This window comes from Musca domestica, unplaced genomic scaffold, assembly GCF_030504385.1.
Source record: "Musca domestica strain aabys unplaced genomic scaffold, Musca_domestica.polishedcontigs.V.1.1 84, whole genome shotgun sequence".
NCBI classification, from domain to species: domain Eukaryota; kingdom Metazoa; phylum Arthropoda; class Insecta; order Diptera; family Muscidae; genus Musca; species Musca domestica.
In genome coordinates this window covers 80,629-105,528 of record NW_026712417.1, presented here as the reverse complement: position 1 = coordinate 105,528, position 24,900 = coordinate 80,629, and the positions used below count along the sequence as shown (strand labels likewise).

At 33.8% G+C, this 24,900-nt stretch overlaps 1 protein-coding gene across 1 annotated transcript in view; it reads right to left on the bottom strand.

Annotated features, from left to right (window-relative positions):
• LOC101893373 (uncharacterized) overlaps positions 1–23,992 on the bottom strand; it is a 75,459-nt gene extending 51,467 nt beyond the window's left edge. The window contains exon 1 of the mRNA XM_059131248.1: positions 23,648–23,992. The gene's annotated coding sequence lies outside the window, so the exon portion shown is untranslated. The remainder of the gene's footprint in view (positions 1–23,647) is intronic.
• Between the last annotated feature and the right edge of the window lie 908 nt (positions 23,993–24,900).

Below are 24,900 nucleotides of genomic sequence, written 5' to 3'. Positions count from 1 at the left end.
TAACAGGCAGAAGGAAACGAAATAGACCCATAGTTCCTTTTGATGATCTGCATAGAATCACATTCTGAGTCGATTTATGCATGCCCGTCCGTCCGTCTGTCCATGTATTTTTGTAAACAAAGTACAGGTCGCATTTATTGCCCGATCCAGATGAAAATTTGCAAAGATCTTTTGTTTGGCAAAAGGACGAACCCTATTGAAATTGGAGGTAATCGGTCAAAATTTAGATATAGCTCCCATATATAACTTTGTCCGATTTACCTCTAACTTACCGTCTAATATTTGTCCAAATGGGATGGAATTTGGCACTTACGACCGAATTGAGTCTAGAAGCTAGTATGTCAAATTTGGTGAAGATCGGTTCAGATATAGCTATAGCTTCCATATATATTATTCATCCGATTTGTTATATTTGTTACCCACAACCGTAATATGCACTCCGTAACAACGATATTCAAGGAAATATATCAAATACAGCTCAGAAATATCTTTGCCAAATTTTATCGAGATCGGTTCAGATTTGGATATAGCTCCCATATATATCTTTATCCGATTTCAAATTAATTGTGCACCAAATGGGCAATACAATTCCGAATTTAAAAGATACAAATGCTTCGGCATATTTAGTCCTTTGAACTTTAAATTATAATTATAATCATAGCGTGCATGATTGAATTCTCCCATAAAAACTTTTAATTGTTATGTGGAGCTCTACTTAATTAGCAAAGTGGTGTAGGGTATAGTAAAGTGGGCCCCGCCCGACTTGAAGACTTTCTTTACTGGTTTTTCATTGCAGATAGGAGGATCTTCACATAAAAGAGCAGAAAATCATTGCACAGAATATCAGTGGATCTTTTCAGAGACCATAAGCACGCCATGTAGGGGGTTACAGTTTCCAATCTTATTTCATTTTGCAGAACAATTCCCCTTTTCTAACCCACTTGAATTTCAGTTACATTTTATTTGCGATTCGATGATTTGGCGATATGGTCATGCCAATATTTGTTTGAATTTTTTGCTGTTTTCGTTACGCTATATCACCTCACCTTCCCCCTACTCATCACTCGTAATAATAATTAATTGATAATTACAAAACAAATATTGAACTGAATACTCCAACTGGCTGTTGAGATATTTGTGTAATTAATACTTGAATTTGTTTTTCCTGATTCACTCTTTTTTTGTTGTAATTGATTTTTAGTAACGATTCGTATTTGTGTGTGTGTTTCATTATCAAACCGTGGGATTTATAAAACAAGCTACTTAGAAAGGAATACGCAATAAACTTGACATTGACAAGTAATTTTTGTTTTATAGTTTTTCTTTGTGGTGGGGAGGATGTCGTGTAGCATCTGAACCAAACGGGGAGAATTTTGCAAACAAAAAAAAAAACAAAAAAAAATTCGCATGATTTGCTTGATTAAACTTAATTTGTTGCGGTTTAAAATAAAAACGTGCGATTTTCTCAGTAACAGATTGAAAATGATATTGAAATATGAGCGCACCAAAGCTGGAGGGATGTAAAATTACATTTAATGTATTATTGAGACTCTTTACTAATTCTCTTTAATTGTTCTTAAGGCGGTCTGCATAGCAGTCGTCAATATAGATGACTGATAGTCTGTACAGATGTCTTATAAAGCGTCTTACCAGTTTTCTTAACAAACCTCTAAAGAGACGACTTACGAGTCCTCTACATAGACGTCAAATCAGTGAACTAAACCTGGCTTGTCCTGTCATATAATCAGACACATTTCGAACTTCCACATCATTTCCAATAGAATTTTTGCTTCACCTTCAAAATTACCTTGTCCTGTCATATATTTAGAAACATTTTGATTTCCCATATTGTTTTATTTGCTGGTTTTGCTTTACCTTCAACTTGTTGTGGCAGTTATGGAAAATGGATGCTAAATAAAAAACAGAAAAGTCTTTTAACCGTCCTTTGTGAATTCGTTTGAAGCACTGACCTACTTCAAACCTAAAAATATTAGATACTTTGTGTATTTTGCTAAGAATTCTAAAATTAGCAATTTATATTGACCTTAAAGTCATCTCATTTATACAATTATTCATACATATATTTCTTGCCAGACTGAAACCCCCCAAAAAAAATAAAAAAAAATAACACAAATTTTCAGCTGATAAGACCTATCTAAATTATGTCTCTTATAATTGGGGCTATTGTTGTTTCAAATTGCATGAGGAGTTCTCATGACCAAAGGCAAAGCCTCAAAATCCAACAGTTAATTGACTTTTAAGCACCGCGATTTAGAGCCATACGAATGATTCAGAATAGGCCATTAACCTTGCACGAAAGTCGTCCAAAAAAAAAAAAAAATCGACGACAAAATGTGCGTTAATAACAAATAAGCAAATCAAATTCTATTTATCTGGGCCCTGATATCGACGTGTGTATGTGCTTGTGTGTGGAAAACACGCCGATAACATGTGATCTTCACATGATTCTGCTGCATGCAAAAACTGAACCCAGTCGAGCAAATCGTATCTACGTAAAAGCTATGCAATCTATGCGGGATAGAGATAAAATTTCTTTTTTTTTTTATATAAATTTTCCAAATCAAGTGCATGTTCTTCCACCATCCATTCATACTTATAGATTGTAATCAATCTTGAAATTTAAAACGATTGATTGTTGATTTGGCTTGTTTAAAATTCGTGTGTAATTTAAGTGGATTGAATCTTCTGTTGATAAGTTTTTTTGTTTATTATTGGCGTCCAACTATTTTAATTGTGTAATTAAACTTGACTGATAAATGGCGACTTTAAAATGGCTGGGGGAAAAATATAAAACTACAAACTTTTACAGCAGTCGAATATACAGTAAAGGGCTGCAAATGTGACAATTTTCTCTATTTATGCCATGGAGAGAAAACGCTCGTCATGTTATGCCCTGTTTGATCAAACGCATAACAGTACGTGACATCCAACCAAATGCTCGATGTCTCGTCATGTCGGTCACATTCAAACCGATCGTCATAACATGTAATGACCAATAAAATGGAATGTTGAATAGTGTGTCATACAAAAATGTTCTATCAAAAAAACAACAACAATTATGAAGCAATTGCCAACGAAAAGACACACACGTGATGAAGGCACAGCGCAATCGCTACCTGCTTTTCCGATATGTAAAAAAATAAAATTTTTGTAATAAAGAAACACGAAACATTCACATTTCGTGTTTATTGTTAATCCTTATTAAAAAAAAAACAATAATCCCCTGAATTGTTGATTATAATTTCATAAATGTTTGCCTCCGTTAGTGAGGTGTAAATGAGAATGAGTGCTACTTTAATTCATGTAACAACACTATATACTTCCATTGTTCAATTCTGTGCATATTCTGTTATTGAATGAGAATCAAGTCTCTGTCCACAAACTTTAATTTTAAAAGAACTCTTTATGTAGGTAGAAAATAGGCAAACAATATTTACCTCTTTTTTATGACCAAAATTTTATGATAATCATCAATAAATTGGGATTGTTCAGTATATGTTTCATTTTTTTCTATTCATTTGTTGATGTCAATGCACATTTTGTTATTGAACTCAATTTTATATTTACGCGGTGTTTGTTACTTCAAAATTACAGCACACACAAAAACACATCCTCACCGTCGAAAGTAACACACACACACTCTCTCAATTTAAGCACACGTACACAAATGACACACAATTTGACGATGACACGGTTCGATGTGATCGTTGACACCCTGCAATTTTCGAGAACACCATGCAAATATTCGAGTCAGCCATGCCACGATCGAACCTTAGACAATGGCACACATGAATCAAAATGGGGGATGTTGTTGGTTGTCATTGCTTTTCAAATACATAGCGCATGATTGAGTAGACAAAGTCAGTGTGTCGAAAAAAGCATAATTCATATAATTCGTCTTGTGCAGGCCTTTAATATACAGACACCTTATACACCATGCAACATACACGTAAAAATGTCTTTATTACAGATTCCACAGTCCATTAACATAGTCCTTAGCAGTCGTCTACACAGACGACGCGTTAACAGTCGTCTCCACAGATGACGCGTTAACAGTCGTTTACACAGACGACGCCTTAACAATCGTCTATACAGACGACACCTTAACAGTCGTAGATAGCATAACAGCCATAGATAACATATATGTCGTATATAACAATGCAGTCTCATATAATATATATAAAGGACTTAATAGTCGTGTAACATTTATACATCTATACGGACGCCTTACGACGTTGTCTATACAGGCGCCCTAACAGTCGTCTATACCGACAACTGTTTGAATGTCTCTCAAAAATGGATCCATTTACTTTCCCAGTAAAAATTACGCAACCCATTTCCCAGTAGGAATTTGCAATATCACAGTAGACTAAACCACATTAAAATTAAATGGAAATGGAAAAATAACCTACACAATACAGCTTGAGAACAATATTATAAAAATATAATTTTTCAACAATGCTTGAGAAACACTTATGTTCCACAAACATTTCTCAAATCTGTCCCTTGTTGACAAATTAGTTTTGATTTTTTGTGAAAATTGTCAGCAAGACATTATTTTCTTTGGCAAAAAACAAAATCACGCGAATTTAGGACCCATTTCTGGACCGAACCCTTAAGGTATGCATGAATAATAAATCCGGGAATCTTTCACATAAATTATTCCAATCCCATTTCAGATTGGAAGCATCAAAAAAGTTGAAGGAAGTCAATAGATGTGTAGTCTTAGTGGAAGAGATGCAGAAGTTCAAATAAGGGAGAAGAAAGCGTCAGGGTATCAAGGCCACATGAGGCAGTGACTACTGGGATGTCCATCAAGAAAAAAATGTGAAAAATGATTAAAAATTAAAAAAAATAATAATATTATATACTATTACAAAAATAAGCTTATTATAATATTATTTTTGTAAGCTTATTCTACAATTTCAAGTATAAGCTTATAAATAAGGGATCCGTTTCGATTATTCTATACTTGTTACACAAACATTTTTCAATGTTTTCTCAAGATTTTCTCAAGCTTAAGGCTTATGTTCATAAGCTTATTATAATATTATTCTCAAGACATTTTGGTATGTTGGGAAGGCTTATAATAACAGGCTTCAACTACAAAACTTCAAATACGAAATTTCAAACAATTTCGGCGAATATTGTACCTAAAATCGTCAAATATGATGGTACTGATATATGTATCCTATACGAAGACCTGGGATATCATAAAAACAGAGGTATTTTCACAGGCTCTGACTCTGTCTTGTCCCATCTTTATATTTCTTTGCTCTAAATGAAACGAAATTTGAAACAATTCCGGTGAATAATGTGCCTAAATCATCAAAATACCGAATATTGGGAGGTACTGATGTATGGGGATGATATTGCAACCCTGTGAGAAGACCTCTGTTGTTATGATATCGTAACAACATAGTTAGCAATGTTATGCGATTTAAACCGCTTAGACAATGTGCAATTAATTGGAAAAGTCTATGGAATAATAGAATTTTAAAACTCAACTTTTGGATTTTTCAAATTTTTATTTGCCATTTTTTTCTATAAATATGTTTTTTTATATTAACATGGTCCTGTCATGAGCTGTTATCAAAGACCTAAAACAAAGACATAAAATGGTAAAGACTAGACAAAATGCATTTTGAGCAAATGGTTTGTGTCTACAATACGTAGGGTAACAGCTCATGGCAGAGGCATGTTAACATAAAAAACACAATTATAGGAAAGAATGACAAATAAAAGTTTGGATAATCCAAAATATTAGTTTAAAAATTCTCTTCCATATACCTTCCCAAATAATTGCATATGGCCTTAGCGGTTGAAATTGCTTAACATTGGTAACTATGTTGTTACGATATCATAACAACAGAGGTATTTTTCACAGGGTTGCCATATTTTACTCTGTCTTGTCCTATCTTTTTGACACAGATACCATTAGTAATAAAAACATCAAATGTCAGAATTTTATTTATATTCCTTCCCATGGTATTAATATTACAGATAGCAGCAAGTCCCAGCTGATTTGAATACTAGTGTCAAGCTCAATATGACGTTTTGTGATTAAATTGAATTTCTTGATATACAATAGGTATACCATTTTTATACCCTCCACCATACTATAGTGGGTATGTTAATTTTGTCATTCCGTTTGTAACTCCTCGAAATACTCATGTCAGACCCAACAAAGTATATATATTCTTGATCAGCGTAAAATTCTAAGACGTCTGTCTGTCTGTTGTAATCACGCTACAGTCTAAACGAATTAAGATAGGAAGCTAAAATTTTACACAGATCTCTCTTTTGTCTGCAGGCAGGTCAAGTTCGAAGATGGGCTATATCGGTCCACGATATCGTATAGCCCCCATATAACGGTACCCCCGATATCCGATATTTTGATGATGTTAGCCACATTTTTCAATGGATTTGTCTTAAAATCCACACAAGTAGTTCCTTGTGAGTACTTTACCCCCTGAGAGAGAATTGTCTATACAGGTCCACGATATCGTATATCCCCCATATAACGGTACCCCCACGGTATTCGGTATTTTGATGATTTTAGCCACACTTTTTCAATGGAATTGTCTGAAAATCCACACAAGGAGTTACTTGTGGGTACTTTATACCTCGGCAGAGAATTATCTATATAGGTCCACGATATCGTATAGCCCTCATATAACGGTACCCCCGATATTCGGTATTTTGATGTTTTTAGCCATATTTTTCAACGGAATGGTCACAAGGGGTTCTTTGTGAGCACTTTACCTCCCGACAGAGAATTCTCTATATAGGTTAACGATAACGTATAGCTCCCATATAACGGTACCCAGCGATATTCGATATTTTGATGATTACCAATCGTATTGTCTGAAAATCCACACACGGAGTTCTTTGTGAGCACTTTACCCCTGACACGGAATTGTCTATATAGGTCCACAATATCGTATATCCCTCATATAACGGTACTCCCCTATATTCGGTATTTTGATGATTTTAGCCACTTTTTCCAATGGAATTGTCTGAAAATCCACACAAGGAGTTCCTTGTGAGTACTTTACACGCAGACATAGCTTTGTCTTTATAGATCCACAATATCGTATATCCCCCCATATATTGGCACCTTCCTATATTAGATATTTTAAAGAATTTTTAATTAGAATTTTTTTAAAGAATTTTTAATGGATTTTATTTTATTTTTTATTTATTTATTTTTTTTTTTTTTTTTTTGGAAATTGTCAAATTAGTACCAAATGGTGGAGGGTACTAAAAGTTCGGCCCGGCCGCACATACAGCTTTTTTACTTGTTTAAATATAAAATTTCTCTGCAGGGCAATGTGAACATTTTTTGGCTTAAAATAATAGAAAAAATCGCCGTTGTACTTAAAAAAAAACGCCAACTGCGATGGTGCGAAAATGTTTTTTCGCGGTAAAAAAGGAGTGGCACACCGTTAAGCAACATAGTCGTATATTTCATGTTTCCTAAAACTGCAAAATGTAGAATACTTTATGTGTGTATGCAGTTTGCTTTCAATTTGAAAGGGATGTTGCGATTTTCTAGCCATTGCTAGAAAGAAGTGCTGAAAGATTAGGACATACAGCTAACAATTGTACATTGAGGGGAATGGTATGAAAGCATTCAAACTAAATTATTGAGGAAACATTCCTCTGCATAACCAATTTTATAATCCAAAATGAGATATATAGGTCCACGTTTTGATATAGTCCCCATATTACGGTACCTCCCAATATTCCGTATTTTGATGATTTTTGCCACATTTTTTTCACGGATTTGTCTGAAAATTGGTATTTGTAGGTCATAATGGGTCCTTGTTCGTATGGCGAAATATTATATGCATGGGTCCACGCTTTGGCATATCCCCCATATAACGGTACCTCCCGATTTTTGGTATTTTGATAATTTTTACCAAATTTTTTTCACGGATTTGTCTAAAAATTTGTATTTGTTGGTCATAATGGGTTCTGGCTGCGGTGGCGAAAAATTGTACGTATAGGTGCACGTTTTGGTATAGCCCCATATAGTGGTACCTCCCGATATTCGATATTTTGATGATTTTTGCCACATTTTCCCACGAATATGTCTAAAAATTGGTATTTGTGTCATAATGGGTTCTAATGTTTCCTTTATTAAATTATTAATGTTTTTTAATTGTTTTTTATAAAAAACCTTAAAAAAATAGTTGTAGCACATTTTGACCGCAACAAATGTTTGCCATACAACTTAGAGTATATAAAGATGATTGCTTAAATTTTTGAGAAGCATTGAGAGCGAACACAAAACGCGAATGTCAATGATTCACTTGCATTACGACCAAACAAATATACACCAGAAAGTTGTTATATTTGCACAAATAATTTATAAATTATTTACAAGCCCTGGCGTTTACAAAAAACAGGTGTTCCAAATTGCTATATCACTCGAAGTGTGACAATTTGCTTAAGTAAATTACATTTAAAGTTCTTACATGGGAATGTTAAGCGTGCGAATGTAAATGGGGGAAATGTTTGGCCTTTGTGGCATACAATCAACCATCACGACGGTATACTTACATAAAATTGATGGCAAAACTTTATTGTGATAAAATATTTTATTGAAATTAAAAAAACCAAGTAAGCAAAGGCTACAGGCGAGCGGGGCCGACCGTTGAATACCCTACAACACTATAATAAACGATACAGTTTATATAGGCGAGATACTCGAAAGAATTCCACAAGATATTGTGACAAATAATAAAAGAAAACCATCAGGTTCCGTTCTCTAATTTTCGAATAATAGCAACTTAAATTAATTTGCTCATTTCCAATTTATTGGTAGATGTTGCACGTAAATGGTCTTCCTAGATCTGGAACCAATATTTCCCAAAGACCTATAATCTCTCAGAAGTGGCAAAAGATTAACATTTATTATTGGTTTTTGACTGAAACACATCTATATGAGATACAGGCATTTGACTATATTCTTAACGAAATAGTCAGAAGTGCGTCTTTCCTGTATTTGTGAATTCTCCAAAAAGTCACCGGAATGGACATTTTCGTATTTTGTCTACAAAAGTTGGCAAACTATTTCACACATTGAATATTTTTGGATGGCCATCCAAAACAGCTTGGCCTTTTGCAATGCCCGTAACCCCCATTCAAATGTGCGTGAGGATCGGGCAATAATTACGACCTGCTGACAATTTTGCAGTTTTTTTGGTCCATTTCAACCCCTAAATATATGGCGATCATCTCCAAAAAGAGTAGGCTTCTATTCTGACCCACATCTGATCCCCATGCAAAATTTCGTAAGGATCGGGATATAAATGCGATCTGTATATGATATTCTGATATCCTAACTACTTAGTTTTGTTAGCTGTAGAAATATTACCAAATGTTTAATCCAAAATGGAAATATGCCAAAAATATGACAAAATTGAAAAAATATGAGAAAATTTTACAAAATAAATATTTTCATCTTTAGAGAGATATTTTTATGCGATTTTTTAGACGTTTTTTCTTTCCTGCCAAGAGGCCATTCTGAATTAATGAGAACTGTCGAAATCAGTTCAGCCGTTCTCCACATATAAGAGATTTTTCAAGCATATCTTCTTTGATAAACATATATATCGCACATATTTTGCTATATATCCGTTTTGTTGGATGTTAACATCAATGTAAAGATCAGAAGTAACCTTGTCATGGCTTTGTGATTTCGCCGGGATTTAAAATATTCGCGGTTTAATGAAAAATTTTGAATTTTTTCAACACAAAAAATATGGTCTATTTTATCCGCTAAATTTTATCCGATGACCACCCAAATTGGTGGGCTTCTTCCCCGCCCTAAACTCTAGCTACATGCGAAATTCCGCGTCGATTGGTCTATAAATGCGACCTGTATAGCTACTGCAAAATCCGATATTTTTTCAGTATTTGGTCCATTTCAACCCCTAAACATTTGGCGATCATCTCAAAAAGAAATAGGCTTCTATTCTGACCCTAACCCCACCTTCGTGTAAAATTTCGTAAGGATCGGGCCATAATTGCGACCTGTAGCGTGATTACAAATTAGCATGGACAGACGGACAGACGGACGGACGGACATACATAGCTAGATCGACTCAGCTCGGCGAGCTAGGAAGATCCATATATACTTTCCTATGTGGGAAACCAATATTTCGAGGTGTTACATAATTTTTGGCCCAATCAAACTTATAATACCCCCAACACATAGTGTTGTAGGGTATAAAAACTAAAAAAAAATCCCTTATAACTAATAAATAAGCAAATGAAATGACCATTGCTGCTAATGTGCATGATAATTTTTTGGGATAGTTAAATTGCAATGTTATTAACAGAGTTCTGTTAAAAACATTACAATTTAGCTCTTCCAAAAAAATACAATTTATCGTCACACACATCAGTCATTTAATAAATGCTCGCAAAAAAAACGATTTTCCATTATTGTTTAGTAAAATTCAAATCCATTTTTAAATCAATTGTGAACAACCATAGTCTCAAATAAAGAAATTGCATTTCATTCGCACAAAATAAAGTTTTCTAGTTAGCAAAATTCAAAATTATTTTCGACCAAATTTATTTACATTCACATTCATTCTCTCCCTCATAGAAATGGGTCAACGTAAGCTACAGTACTTGTTATTTAATGACCTTCATCTAATCTCCATAATTCCGTTTTCCATTTAAAGAAAATAAAATTCGTACATATGTATGTATACTTGCACATATGTATATGTATATATATCATCATAAATGACACCTTAACTAACTACGCATGCAGTTGAAATCATGCGATTACAGTCACTTGTCTTTATTGTTATATTTACTCTCCAACTACTGTTTTGCGAGTTTTTTTATTAAAGCAATTTTCATATAAGTTGAAAAGTAACAGAGACGGCATGTCGCAAACTGTGTACATTTTCGACACACATAAATGCGACAGGTCTTTCATTTACTGTAGGTAAAGTAACTTTTTTTCATATTTCCTAAAGCATATTTTGAACACTCCCCAGAATGTTTAAAGTATAAAAAGCTTTATTGTAAAGTTTAAATTAATATATTTGTTGTATAAGTAGTAGTTTATATAGTATAGCGCAGCGGTGCTCAAAACCGTGTTCTAGAACATGAAGAGAAAAAAGAGATAGTTTAGGAGAAAATTAAAATTCAGTTTTTCTTTATATTTTACAGTTCTATTTAATTGTTTTTAAACACGAATGTTTGCCAAAATAATTTATAAATGGATAAAAAAATATTTGTATAAATAATGACTTAACACTGTTTTGTTCTTGATTTAAATAAGCAAAGAGAAATTTGACTGAAAAGAGATATTTCTTCTTGGTGCACAATTAATTTAAAATCGGATAAAAATATATATGGGAGCTATATCCAAATCTGAACCGATCTCGATAAAATTTAGCAAATGTATTTCTGAGCTGTATTTGATATATTTCCCCAAATATTGTTGTTACAGAGTGCATATTACGGCTGCGGAGGACAAAAATAACAAATCGGATGAACAATATATATGGGAGCTATAGCTATATCTGAACTGATTTCGATCAAATTTGGCATACTTATTTTCAGGTCCAATCTGATCGTACGTGCAAAATTCCATTCTATTCGGACTGATATTACACGTTTGGTGCGCAATAAAAGGCAAATCGGACGAAGATATATATGGGAGCTATATCTAAATTTTGACCGATTAGCTCCAATTTCAATAGGGTTCATCGTTGGGCCAAACAAAAGATCTTTGCAAAATTTTATCTGGATCGGGTAATAAATGTGACCTGTACTTTGTTTACAAAAATACATGGACAGACGGACGGACAGACGGACGGACGGACATGCATAAATCGACTCAGAATGTGATTCTATGCAGATCATCAAAAGGAACTATGGGTCTATCTCGTTTCCTTCTGCCTGTTACAAACAAATGCACAAAGACATAATACCCTGACCACCTTGTGGTGTAGGGTATAAAAATGTATATCGGAGCCGAGTTCCACAAAATGGAAATGTACGTTCGGAAATTCACTCCATTTGGGCTAGTATAAGTTATTATTTGCACAATAAACCTGAAATCGGGTTAAGTATATATATGGAAGTTATATTCAAATCTTAGCCAATCTTAATAAAATTTGGCAAAGGTATTTCCGGGTTCTATAAGATATCTGGTACCAAATATCTTTGTTGTCGAATGCATATTACGAATGTATATGTGAGGGACTTAAACACCAAATCGGATGAAACATATATATGGGAGCTATAGCTATACCGGAACCGATTTTCAACAAATTTTATGTACTTGCTTCTAGACTGAATTCGGTCGGATGTGCCGAAATTCAGCTCATTTGGACAAAAATTAGCCATTATTTGCACAATTAACCCGAAATCGGTTAAAGATATATATGGGACCTTCATCCAAATCTAAACTGATCTTGATAAAATTTGGCAAAGTTATTTCTGAGCTCTATAAGATATTTAGTTCGAAATATCATTGTTGTCGAATGCATATTACGAATGTGGAATACTTAAACACCAAATCGGATGAAACATATCTATGGAAGCTATAGCTATATCGGAACCGATTCTCACCAAATTTGATGTACTTGCTTCTGGGCTTAATTCGGTTAGATGTGCCAAAATTCAGGTTATTTAGACTGATATTGGCCATTTAGTGCACAATTTACCCGAAATCGGTTGAAGATATGTGTGGGAGCTATATCCAAATCTAAACCGATCTTGATATCATTTGGCAGAGGTATTTCTGGGCTCATATCTGATACCAAACAACAAATCGGATGAAATCTATATATGGGAACTATAGCTATACCTGAACCGTATATCAGTACCTCCCTATCATCGCTATTCGCAGATTTTAGGTACAGTTTGTCAAATAAAAAAATAAAAAAATTTGCAAAATTAAAAAAAAAAAATTTTCATATATAAAGTAAAATTTTATTAAGAAAACTATTTTTTTTACATTTTTTCCTTTTACTATATATTAGATTTAATAGTAAATATTGATATTAATGAAAACAATTATACGTTTCTACATTAAATAAAAAAATAAAATACAAAAACAAAATAAAAGCAAATATTTCCTTGTCAATAAATCCTTTGCAAAACGAAAACTCATAGTAGAATTACAACAGAAACTTTACATTTTTTTACTATGAAGGTTAATATTTGGTATGGTGTCCATTAGCATCCATGACTGCCTTTAGCCGACGCGGCATTGACTGTATTAGTCCATTTATATCGTAATATTCAGGAATTTTCTGCCATTCTTCTTGTATTGCTTTGACTAAAGCGTTTTTATTGGTAGGACCGCGTTTTGCAACCTTTTTCTTCAATAATGCCCACAAATTTTCTATGGGATTTAAGTCTGGACTTTGGGGAGGAGCGTCAATAACTTTGCTGCAATTATAAAGCAACCAGGTCCTGCAAAGTAACGATTTGTGTTTGGGGTCGTTGTCCTGATACAACTTATACTTAAGTTTATATGGCTTTTGAGGATCAACAAACCCGAAACTTTTGGCACTCCTGGATAATTCATTTTTCAGAATGTCCAAATAATATTCTTTCGTCATAGTTTCGTTAAAAATACGCAGCTCCCCAACGCCCTTTGAAAAAATACAACCCCACAACATTACCGAGAGCTTGCCAAACTTAACTGTTGGTATTATATTTTTTTGTTGAAGTGCAGAGTTTGGCTTTCTCCATACTTTACTGGGTCCGTCATGATGATATAACATGATTTTTGTCTCATCGCAAAAAATTACGTCGTTCCAGTACTCCTCAGCATTTGTAACATTATTAATAGAAAATGGAAGCCGCTTCTCAATGTTAACAGCAGAAAGCAATGGCTTCTTTCTGGCTACATGAGACGAGTACTTGTGGACTTTAACAGTCTCGTGGCTCACCTCCTTATGACACTCATTTTTTATGTCCAATGCCAACTGCCTCAGACTTGTTTGCGGATTTTCTTCTATTTTTTTTTTAAATTTTGGACTGATCGCGTCTGTTGAGTTTTGGTGGTCTTCCCTTAGAATTGTTAAGGTGCAGACGATTTTCTTTTTCTGCACGATTAATTAATATAATATATATGGTCCTCAATTTAATATTAAACATTTCCGCCAATTCGTTTTGCCGTTTTTCCCTTATAATAGTTGTAATAAACTAACTGAATTAAATTATCATCAACTCGTTTTCCAGGCATGGTTAAAATCGCAGTTTCTGTTTAAATGTGCACTTGTCCAAATAATAAATCGTATTAAAATATTAGTGGAGAGCAAATTAAAGAAGCAGACCAATTTTTTTTTTGAAAATGATGTACCGTTATTTACTTTTGTTTTCCTTTTCGACCTATGTTTACATTTTGCAAAGATTTAATTGACAATAGAATATTTGCTTTGGTTTTGTTTTTGTTATTTTTTGGTTTGCTTTATATAGAAATTTACATGTTTTTTTATTAATGTCAATAGTAACTGTCACCTTTAATATTAAATACACCTTTATTGTTTATACATTTTCAATTTAAATATCAAAATTACGACTTTTTTGCATTTTGCAAAGAATTATTTGACAAACTGTATAATATTCTCCGAAATTGTTTGAAATTTTGTATTAGAAGTTCGTTTTATTTTTAAGATTTTTACGGATTTTTATTTTTTCAAAATTTCCAAATTCGTTCCAAATGGTGGAGGGTATCCTTTTTTTTACTTTTTTATTTTATTCTTGTTCACTCGTCCTGGGGTTGTTCAAATTTTGCTGTTAAACTGGAAAGCCCGCAAGAATTTTTTTGCCATTTTTTTTCAAGTGAATGATTGACATTTTATGTGACATACATACATAAAAAAACACACATTTCTTTGATTGAGTATCAATCATTACGAATCGATTTTCATTTATCAGATATGGGCGCTTGTTGTTGTTCTTGTAGTTGTGGCTTGTTAATTTATCGTAGATAAGATTCAGCTTGGCAATAATTGCTCTTCACAAATGCTTGTGATGATAATTGAATTGGCTTCTTCTTCATCTAATGAAATTGACATTGATGTGTATCTCTTTGTGGTTTTGGGGGGTTGGGGGTTTATGGTTGGTCGAGAGCATGTTGGTAATTTCTGTCACTTAATACAAGTGGATGAAATGGGTCAAATTTAGAATTTTGGCAATTTGACAAAATTTCCATAGAAGTAAAATATATGCATGTGGTGTGTGTATAAATTGACTTTGATTTGTTCAATTAAACTAGTTTTATGGAAAATTTACTGAGAATTTTAGGAACTTAGAGTCCGTTTCCCATGTGTGGTTTTAATATTGATGGAGAGAAATTAGTTTTATTGAATTAAATTTGCAATGTACACATTTTGTTAAGTGAGGATATGATGACGATTCATGATTGCTTACTTTTGAAAGATATTACCCTAGTTTTAATATTTATTATTTAAAACTTGCAAATCTCTAAACCTTCAATTCCCCTATACAAAACTAAATATAATTTACTTTTTAATTGGAATTTCCTTTCCCCGTAATTACAGATGCTTTTAAAACACCTCAATAATGGGTATCAATTACCAACACCTGGAATCAAAACTGTTTCTCCCCCACTCTCTTCTAAAATAGTTATAAACCAATTCCTCAGCCATAAAAATTCTTAACGATACAAATAACTTTTATTGGCTACAGACAGTGGCAACGATTTTATTTCCCAACCTGATCAAGATAACCGCAAATGCAATGAAAAAAAAAAAACAATTTTCTAGGAAATTGGCTCAATTTCCTACATTTCTTCCATGATAGCTGCTATCATACGATCATATTGACTTTCCTTACAATTGCCCATAAATCGTAGATATTTACAAATAGGTGGATATGTATGTACACACTCTGTAATAAAAGTAATTTAATGATTTTTATGACAGATTATATGAAAGGCAAGTACAACGACAACAACCAAAAGCAAATTGCACCCACTAAACACTCTTAAAGATAAGGTTATCAGCTAAACGCAAAAAACTACTGGACTTAAATTGACAGAGATGGGATGTAAAATACAGAACTATTATACAAGACAGGTCAGCATCTTCTACAAATAGAAAGCTTTTAAAGGGTTTCTTTTTGTTTACCCTCATGCGGTCTTTTTTCCATAGAGAACTTTAAAGAAGTAAAAAAGCAGTACCCTCCATCATTTAGAACTAATTTGGAAATTTAAAAGAAATACTCTGCAAAAATACTTTTAAAAATCATGAAAATATCTAATATAAGAAGGTGCCGTTATATGGGGGCTATACAAACACCTGGAAATTAATAGGCAATTTTCCATCACAGGCTGTAGTACACTTTACGAACTGCAAATACGAAATATGACACAATTCCGGTAAATAATATTCCAAAAATCATCAAAATATCGAATGTAGGAATGTGGACCCGCATAGTAAATTTTCTGTCACAGACTGTAGTACCCATAACGAACTACAAATACGAAATGTGAAACAATTTCGGATAATAATGTCGCTAAAATCATGAAAATACCGAAAACAGGGAGATACCATTTTATGAGGGCTATACGGAGACGTGGACCTGTCCAGATAATTTTCTGTCGTAGGCTGTAATATCCATTACGAACTTCAAATGCCAACTTTGAAACAATTCCAGTGAATAATGTCGCTAAAATCATCAAAATACCGAATATCGAGGGGTGCCGTTATATGGGGGCTATACGAAGGCGTAGACCTGCATAGAAAATTTTCCTTCACAGGCTATAGTATCCTATAAGAACTGCAAATACGAAACTTCAAACAATTCCGGTGAATAATATTCCGAAAATCACCAAAATACCGAATTTAGGAATGTACCGTTATATGGGGGCTATACAAAGACGTGGATCTGCATTAACAATTTTCGGTTATAGCTTGTAGTACCCATAAAAAACTACAATTACGAAATGTGAAACATTCGTTCGGAAGCTAGAGTGATTTCCACATAGTCCGAATTTGCAAAGAAACAAGCTTTATCACAAGTCTTTGCACTACAATTTTCAAAGCGGAAATTAAAATGAAATCCTTTTTTTAAATTAAATTCCAAATAATATTAGCATTTTGATTATTAAATCACTTTGGAACCTTAGATAAGAGTACGCGATGAAATCATAACAATGTTGCCGTTAAATGTAAGAGAATCCTTATACATGACCGCAGCTATTTGTATGTACAATGAATCAAACTCTTACATAAACAGAAAATGTTCCTTATATACTTCCTCACAAAAATATGTATATACAGATACAAATCTCTGTATACATATTATGTATCTATCTGCAATACAAAAACAAGCAGCAGCATCGTCATAGCATCGCCACATATAAAACAGCTTCCATCACTGCTGCCCACACACACAAAAATACAAAGGACAACACTTTGTAGGAAAATCTCCAAAAAAGAATATTGACATTTTTCTGTTTTGATTTTCATTATTTTCCCTTGTGTGTGGGCGGCGTTTCAATTCTTGGAAAGATGCCAATTCCTAAGGACATCTGGTTGGGGAAGAGGGTTTCTTGTTTCGAATAGTAAACAGGAAAACGCAAATAGGATATCTTCAAGTAAAACCAAACGAAGGAAAGGTTGAAAAAGAAAGCAACTTCAAAGTCAGTTGGTCACTTTAACAAAAGGAAAACAAAGTGAACAAGGAAATGCCAATGTTTTTGGTATGTTAATGAAATGGCAGCTTATATAATTTTGATAGTAACTTTTATGGAAAATTTATATAATAGCATTTGCCATTATCCTGCGATGTGCGGCACGCGCTCACAAACAAAGTGGCTGCGAGGGCCACATGTACCACATTTTTCAAGAGAGTATCTTTAGAGATATCTTAGAATGGACCTATTAAACTCAACGCATATTTTACAAGTAATCAATAGAAAGAAAAGCTATTCAAGAAGATTTTCGGTAAAAAAAGAAATCCATTTCTCTACGTTAGGCAGAAGTACTTCCACAGGTTATTTTTAGAGAAAAGACCTCCTGCAGGCTTTTTGAACATCTACAGACAAATTAGCAATTGGTCTTCTTCTAGAAGAGCAATTGGCCTTCTCTAGGCCAATTCTTCTAGCTTCCAGCTTCCGTTGGTCTTCTCGTAGAAGAGCAATTGGTCTTCTCCTAGAAGAGTAATTGGTCTTCTCCTAGAATAGCTCTTCTAGGACCTTAAGGGTGTCTATAGATAAGACTTTGTACAGCTCTTTCAGAAGTATAAGCCTTTCAAAAATTCCATATATGCAACCTTTTGAAGCTCTACTCTTGGGAAAACAAGTTCTACAGGTTTTCTCTAGACCAAGCATCTTCTACACATCCTTAGATCTAGTATATATAGAATAGCTTCCCAAACACAAAAGATCTTTAATGGACAGTACTTTAATTGAACATTTTCTGAAAGACTTCTGCAGATATTGGACCTTCCACATACCTTTAAAAACATTTCGTTATTATACTCTACAACACTATGTGTTGGGGGCATTATAAGTTTGATTGGGTCAGAATTTATGTAACACCTCGAAATATTGGTTTCCCATATAGGAAAGTATATATGGATCTTCCTAGCTCGCCGAGCTGAGTCGATCTAGCTATGTATGTCCGTCCGTCCGTCTGTCCATGTTAATTTGTAATCACGCTACATGTCGCAATTATGGCCCGATCCTTACGAAATTTTGCACGAAGGTGGGGTTAGGGTCAGAATAGAAGCCTATTTCTTTTGGAGATGATCGCCAAATGTTTAGGGGTTGAAATGGACCAAATACTGAAAAAATGTCGGATTTTGCAGTAGCTATACAGGTCGCAATTATAGACCAATCGACGTGGAATATCGCATGTAGCTAGAGTTTAGGGCGGGGAAGAAGCCTACCAATTTGGGTGGTCATTGTATAATATTTAGCGGGTAAAATAGACCATATCTTTTGTGTTGAAAAAATTCAAAATTTTTCATTAAACCGCGAATACTTTAAATTCCGGCGAAATCACAAAGCTATGACAAGTTTACTTCTGATCTTTACATTGATGTTAACATCCAACAAATCGGATATATAGTAAAATATGTGCGATATATATGTCTATCAAAGAAGATATGCTTGAAAGATCTCTTATATGTCGAGAACAGCTGAACTGATTTCGACAGTTCTTATTAATTCAATGGCCTCTTGGCAGGAAAGAAAAAACGTCTAAAAAATTGCATAAAAATATCTCTCTAAAGATGAAAATATTGATTTTGTAATATTTTCTCATATTTTTTCAATTTTGTCATATTTTTGGCATATTTCTACAGCTAACAAAACTAAGTAGTTTGGATATCAGGATATCATTTACAGATCGCATTTATGACCCGATCCTTATGAAATTTTGCATGGGAATAAGGTGAGGGTCACAATAAAAGCCTACTCTTTTTGGAGATAATCGCCATATATTTAGGGGTTGAAATGGACAAAAAAAAACTGCAAAATTGTCAGCAAGTCGTAATTATCGCCCGATTCTCACGCGCATTTGAATGGACTTTACCGGACATTGCAAAAGCCAAATAGTTTTGGATGGCCATCCAAAAATATTCAATGTGTGAAATAGTTTGCCAACTTTTGTGGACAAATTACGAAAATATCCATTCCAGTGTCTTTTTGGAGAATTCACAAATACAGGAAAGACGCACTTCTGACTATTTCGTTAAGGCTGATTTCGTTGAAGAATATAGTCAAATGTCTGTATCTCATATAGATGCGTTTTAGTCAAAAACCAATAATAAATGTTAATCTTTTGCCACTTCTGAGAGATTATATGTCTTTGGGAAATATTGGGAAATACATCTACCAATAAATTGGAAATGAGCAAATTAGTTTTAGTTGCTATTATTCGAAAATTAGAGAACGAAACCTGATGGTTTTCTTTTATTATTTGTCACAATATCTTGTGGAATTCTTTCGAGTATCTCGCCTATATAAACTTTATCATTTATTATAGTGTTGTAGGGTATTCAACGGTCGGCCCCGCTCGACTGTAGCCTTTGCTTACTTGTTATTAGGAATATACTTTCAAAGAAAGTCCTTTAACGGGTATTTCATATATTATACCTTTCATATATACATATGTACTTATATAGGAAAAAGACCCGCTTTGTAATATTTGTATTTTTCTGCCTTCAAGTCCGTTAAAATCCGCGACATCCTGTCTGCTATTCAAAATACACGCATCCATTTACTTTACTGTACATACATACGTCTTTTGTTACTGGGTTACTGTTATGCTAACGACTTCCTATTTACATTCATAAAAATACAATAAAATCCACATGCCACCAGACGTCATCAATCCTCCCAACATAAAAAAAAAAAGGAAAAACACAGTGGCACGCCTGAGTTATGGCAATAAAACATACAACAGCCATCAAAACATTTTTACTCGTATCGATTTTCAATCAAAATCATTTTTTTTTTTTTTTCTAAAAAAGAATAAGCTTGAATTAAAGCCAACCTTGAAATGACCTTTGGGGAAATGTACTTGACTAGCAGTTCATTAGTACTGAAACTCTCTATGTGTGTGTTGTGTGTTGGTCGAGTGTTCCAGTTTTAATTTTCAATTTGAAAAAAAAAAAATCAGCAAAAAATATTTGTTTTTATTGACAGTGTGCCATGTATAGTAATTTATGTACATACCTAAACACAAATATACATGGTTGTCTATACGTTTTTTTTGCTGTAATTGACATGCTATAGAGAAAAATCGCAATACCAAAACTAGTGGCTAAATAATTTTCTGCTTGAGCCGGCAAAAATATTGAATATAAAAAATACACAAAAAACAACAACTATAACAAACAATACCCCCACAACAAAAACAACAATTGGCAAACAGAAATGCCGCTAAATGTTTCAACAAAAAGCGCCTATTTTGCTGTCTCCCAAAGAGAGAAGAGAGTTTTATTTACGCAAACTCTCCACGCGAGAGAAGCTGTGTGAGTAGCCCCATAACAGAAAATGTACTTCAGTTTGTTTGATAAATGAGGGGTTTGGGGAGCTGTATTGAAATAAATTGTGTGCAAAAAAGTAACGTGACGGTAAGCACGATTGCTGGGGGAAGTATTCCCCCACACACACAATGTGAAAAATATTGAAGTAAACTTTTTAATAATATTTAATATATGATCTGTTTCAGAACTGCAAGAATGTAAAAGTTTTTACTACGATAACCGATTTTCCCTTCCTGATATCGAAAAAAATCCAAAATTAGTAGATTCTTATAGCTTCTGCAACAGAGCAAAAGTTATTCATATTTTCTCTAGAAAAAATTTTTCGATTTTTCATCAAAAATAATCATGAGTGATGAGGCTCATTTCCATTTTAGTGTGTACGTAAATAAGCAAAATTAACGCTTCTGAGGCACTGAAAATCCGCGTGTAGCCATTACACTAGCTCAAAGTCACCGTATAAAGTGATGTTTTCGCTGGAGGAGAAGTCATCGGATCTTACTGTGAATGGTGATCGCTATAAAACAATGATCAACGACTTCTTTTTGCCGCAGCCTGATGAGTTGGGATTGGAAAACATGCGGCTCTAATAGGACGGTGCAACGGCAAACACTGCACGTGCCACAATCGATATGTTGAAGAATGCATTTTCCGGGAGCCTAATCTCCCGTTTTGGCGATTTGCACTGGCCAGCAAGATCGCCTGATTTGACCGCTCCAGACTTCTTTTTGGCGGGGCTTTTTGAAGTCGCGGGTTTATGTCAAAAAAGCCTCGGACTCTTTCAGCTCTTATAGACAATATCCGTCAAGAATGGGCTCAAATGACAATAAACTGAGGCGACGGCCATTTACATGACATCATATTCTCGACTTGATGTAAAAATAACTAAAAGACCAAATAAAAATAATTCACAAGAAAAATTCAAGTTTTTCATTTTTTTTAATTACAGCCAAAAAAACATCGCAAGTTTACTTTTGCGCCACCTTGTAGTTATATTATCGTAGATAATTTATCTATATTATCATAGATAATTTTCAAATTTATAATACCGTTATTTTGACGACGAAAATTTTGGCCAAAAGGCTGACGACATAAACCGGTGCGGAACAAATGTCTACAAAGGGGAGACATTAAAGGGAAATATTTTTTAAAGTTCTTTTACTGAGAGTTCGCATATTATTGTCGGACAAGTTGATTCTTGCATCTTCCATCCTATGAAATATATTTTTGGAATTCGACAGAGTAATAGTTATATATTTTAGAAAGAAAGTTGCAAATTGGGAATGTCTTTTTTAGGGTTTTGTTCAGACAAAATTCGTGAAATAAAAGGTTTTAATTTGACATTTCTTTACTTTATAAAAAATTTTCAAATACTATTTTCAAATACTCATAAAACTTGAATAGAGTTTCTGAATTTTTTTGCAGATTACTTTTTTTATTTATTTATATGAAATTTATATATGAATATACTTTTTGACAATGGTATATTTTTGAAAACATATGACTACACAAGATTGCCTTCTTAATTCTACCATGGGTAGAACAAAACAAACTATTTAATTTTAGTTTGTTCCTCCTCCACATTTTACTGAATTTTAATGTCTTTAAATTACATAACAAGTCATTAATCCCAATTTCGTTACAACCATAACCTAGGATTTGCTACACAAAATAATGGCATACATTCCCCAATTATTTACTTTTTAACAGGGGATTCCATTGAGCATAAAAGTGCGTGAGTGAATTTCAGAGAGTAATTCCAACATATGCAGAGAACATCTAAGTAACTACTCTCCAGTGAGATTTGCTGATTTTCTTTTCTCTGCATATTCCCAGTCATCAAAGTATATGTGTAACATTTTTGTACATTCATTTCTACATACCCACAAACGAACATCCAACTAGATATTTATAACATTTTCTCCCCAAATCAATCGTGGTACAAAAACCGCTATGTACTCTCATCGCACTCTGTAATGGGAGGGACAGACCGCTCTGTATACTAACATTGCCATGTAAGAGTAGATATTTATACGATATTTGTATGTAATCCATCAAAGTTACACGGCCTGACAGGCAGGCAGACATGCATGGAGAAAAGCACACATACATATCTTGTACATACATCCAAGTGTACATGAATACTTATCTTCGTAGGGGAAGAAATATAATGGCAAGAATTTATCGATTTTTATGTTATTTCTTTGCATCTGTTACGACAAGGGACAATGTCTGTTCTTTGGTGGAGCACTATCTGTATTTATGACTACCCCCTCCCTCCCAATGTTTGTATCCTGACATATGTAGGTGTATACATTTTTAAGTATTTGATTAATAAATAAAACAATATTTTTAATAACACAATACTTCACTAAATATTACAACAGTAAAACACCAACAACATGTATGTAGGTATTCGAGAATATTCTCTGCAATGACTTGCAGAGACAAGAACTCTTTTTTGTCTTGCTTTTTTGTCAATTGAAAATTCTGTACACCATTAAGGAATAGAAGAACAAGACATTTTGAAATAAACTTTTCGACATTTTATCACATGAAATTTGGTTATATTAACATAAATATGAATAAAAAAAATTCGCATATTTACTTTTTCAACTGGCTTCTATTTTTTCACTTTCAAACCAAAGCAGTTTTTTTACACAAAAATCTTGAAGATTTTTTTGCAAAAGTTTTGTGCAATGGCCGTCTGCGATTTTTTCTTTTAACAAAAACAATTTCAACAATTAGATTTCCAACTAAATTTTTACTTCTTTTTTTTAGAAAACAGAAGATTTCTTGACTCTTTTTTCTCGGATTGCTTAACACCAAACACTTTGCTGTTGAGGATTTCTTTGATTTCTTCTTGGCTGCTTAGCTAGACTTGGTTGTATTTTAAAGCTTTAAACTTGGAAACGTTTGAAACGACTGATTCCTTCAGAAGACCGCACAAAACTGAGCAACACCAGCAAAAGTTCAGCAGTGGAGCAACGAAAAGAATTCGCAGTAGAGTAGTTCTTCATATGGAAGAATAATGAAACAACAACAACAAATAACTGCACTAAACACAGAGTCAGCCCGACCATACTGCGCAAATACCACCTTTTTTCCAACAGCTATTCTCGCTCTTTCTCTTCATCTTCACATATCTTCCGGTGTGTGTATTCTTATTCTAGCTTTGAGTTTGTTGTTTTTGCTTTGCTTTCCTGTCGGCAAAGAGACATGAGTGGTGTTGAGTGTGTGTGTTTGCCTGCGATGGAGCCATGCAAGGAGCATATTTGTTTGTTTTTTTGTCCCACAATTTTTCCCACTGTTAACTTGACATTAAAAATATATTCACATATACAGTGGTCTCAAACACACATACAAAAGTACTAAAAATAAATTACAATTGGGGTACGGTGTTCAATCACAAACTCTGGCCCTTTTTTCCTTTACCATGAGGAAAGCTTGAAGTCCTTAAATTTTGTTAAATCAAACGGAACTTGTGATGTGGTCACGCTTTTATGAGCCATGGTATTGCCAGGTGTAATTTGCTTAGACAAATTGATTGTGTGTAGCATACCTTAAGGATCACTTTCTCCTTGAATGAAGTGAATGTCTTCAGTTTTCCTCATGTCTCATTCGTAAACAACAGAGTACCCCGGGATTTTGCTTTCTGTTTATTTTATAGCAAGTATTCCTTTTTGGCCTTCATATTCGTTTCGTTGGGGATGTCTTTCATTTTGTTTCCCACGCGCGCATTCGCTTTGTTTTGCAACAACACAACGGGACAAAGGTGCTCACGCTTTACAAACACAACTCAACCACAATAACAACCAACTTATCTCACCTTAAGAAGGACATTGTTTTTAGGGGTATTAG